The sequence below is a fragment of the Oryctolagus cuniculus genome, chromosome 21 (assembly GCF_051225735.1).
Source record: "Oryctolagus cuniculus isolate XC-2025 breed Fujian yellow rabbit chromosome 21, ASM5122573v1, whole genome shotgun sequence".
NCBI lineage: Eukaryota > Metazoa > Chordata > Mammalia > Lagomorpha > Leporidae > Oryctolagus > Oryctolagus cuniculus.
Window position 1 is genome coordinate 29,173,528 of NC_142887.1, and position 2,601 is coordinate 29,176,128.

A 2,601-nucleotide genomic window follows, 5' to 3' on the forward strand; every position below is an offset into this window, starting at 1 on the left:
TTAAGGACCAGGCCAAATACCCCCACGTAGGCATTTCTAGGTAGGGAGTTTGCAAAGACAGTCCCTTTCATACTGCCTGGTTCCTGCAACGTGGCCCTGGGAGGAGGCTGCAGAGCGAGTTTCAGGGTACTCAGGCCATCTTTTAGAGCAGCTGAGCCCTCATTTAGTGCTTTCCTACTAGAGAGCTTCCTTCGAAATGACAAGGGCCCCTTGCTGTCCTCGTCCTTCCACGACTCATCCCCTTCCCCCTCGAAGAGAAACTGCGTGTGCTCGAAACACTGCCACACCTTTCACCTCCCTCTGAGCCGCACCTGAAGATGGATCAGCAAAGATCATTGGTTGTGTTAGACACACGGGGAAACTGAGTCCCGGGAGCCGAAGCCACTGGGCCAAGGATGCACTGCCAGTTAGTAGCAGACTCAAGACTTCAATCCAGGAACCCCGCTTCCTAGTCCACTCTTCTTGCCGTTCTGTTATGCTGCTGGGTTAAGTGACAGCCCAGTCCTGGATTTGCCTCTGCGGTCTCTGTTCTCCTTATCTTCACACTTAAGGGACTTTGCTGTTCTCCCTACCTGGTGGGCCCTTACCCAGACACCTACATGGTTCACCCTCAGGAAAAGCCTCTTCAATCCCCCTGACCTCCCTTCTATCTTGGTTGTACTTTATATTTTTTCTTTTTTTTTTTTTTTAAAGATTCATTTATTTACTTGAAAGTCAGAGTTACAAAGAGAAGGAGAGGCAGAGAGAGAGAGAGAGGTCTTCCATCCGCTGGTTCACTCCCCAGATGACTGCAATGGCCAGAGCTGTACCGATCCGAAGCCAGGAGCCAGGAGCTTCCCCCAGATCTCCCACGTGAGTACAGGGGCCCAAGGACTTAGGCCATCTTCTGCTGCTTTCCCAGGCCATAGCAGAGAGCTGGATTGGAAGTGGAGCAGCCGGGACTCAAACTGGCACCCATATGGGATGCTGGCACTGCAGGCAGTGGCTTTACCTGCTACCCCACAGGGTCTGCCCCTACTTTATATTTTTCTTAGCATTTATTACCGCCTGACATATTATGTACGGTTAGCTCTCCATGTTTGTAGGTTCTGCATTCACAGGCTCAACCAATCCTGGCCTGCAAATAGTAAGAAAAAAAAAATTGCAACTGTACTGAACACACAGAGAATTTTTTCCTTGCTATTCTCTAACATACAGCATACAGTATGCAGCATGCTCTTTCATGGTGTGCGGTGTTATAAATAATCTAGGTGATTGCTATTATAAATCAGCTAGAGATGATTTCAAGTGTATGAGAGGATGTGTGTAAGTTCTATGCAAATGTTATGTCATTTTATGTAAGGTACTTGATAGCTACAGATTTTGATTTTTTTTTTTTTTTTTTTACAGGCAGAGTGGACAGTGAGAGAGAGAAACAGAGAGAAAGGTCTTCCTTTGCCGTTGGTTCACCCTCCAATGGCCGCCGCGGCCAGCACGCTGCGGCCAGCGCATCACGCTGATCTGAAGCCAGGAGCCAGGTGCTTCTCCTGGTCTCCCATGGGGTGCAGGGCCCAAGGACTTAGGCGTCCTCCACTGCACTCCTGGGCCATAGCAGAGAGCTGACCTGGAAGAGGGGCAACCGGGACAGAATCCGGTGCCCCGACTGGGACTAGAACCTGGTGTGCCGGTGCCACAGGGGGAGGATTAGCCTAGTGAGCCGCGGCGCCGGCCAGATTATGATATTTGAAGGCCAAAAGAAGTCTGTTTTTTTTTTTTTTCAAGAGGAACAATTTTAAACAAAAAGATTTATTTATTTTCTGAAAAGCAGAGTTACAGAGAGAGATGGAGGGAGGGAGGAATAGAGAGAATGAGAGGGAGAGGGAGAGAAAGAGAGAGAGAGGGAGATATTTTCTGTCTGCTGGTTTATTCCCCAAATAGCCACAGTGGCCAAAGCTGGGCTAGGCTGAAGCCAGGAGACTGGAACTCCATCCATATTTCTCTTGTGAGTTGCAGGGGTCCAAGTCCTTGGGCTATTTTTTTTTTTTTTTGCTGCTTTCCTAGGCACGTTAGCAGGAAGCTGCATTGGAAGTGGAGCCTCTAGGACTCAAATTGGCACTTGTGGGATGCCAGTGTCATAGTGCTAATTCTGTAAATTGCACTGTTAACATCTGGTGTATATAAATTCTTTCTGACTTTGAAGTGGATACTAAGTGTAATGTAGTTATATGTTACATGTACTTATATTGTCTATTTATAAATAAAAATCACTTATTTATACTGCACTTGATCTTAGCCAAAAGGCCGAGAAGTGATAAAGTCACTTATTTATAAGATTGCATTGGGCTGTGAATAGCATTTTGTAGATCTATATCATCCGTTTGCATGACCACAAATTATTCTATCGTGTTGATGTATTTGTTTCCTTAATAAATTCTCTATTTTTTGTGATATTCAGGCCAGCTGGAGCTATTATTATCCTAGACATTAATGAGTTGAACATGTGATTATTTATTTTTAAATATTTATTTATTTGAAAGGCTGAGTGACAGTGAGAGAGGGAAGAGAGAGAGAGAACTTCCATCCCCAAGTTCAACCTCCAAATGTCTGCAACAGTCAAGGCTG

At 45.9% G+C, this 2,601-nt stretch overlaps 1 pseudogene; it reads right to left on the reverse strand.

Annotated features, from left to right (window-relative positions):
* Positions 1 to 2,177: 2,177 nt before the first annotated feature.
* On the reverse strand, positions 2,178 to 2,292 carry LOC127484780 (U2 spliceosomal RNA; annotated as a pseudogene).
* Positions 2,293 to 2,601: the final 309 nt, after the last annotated feature.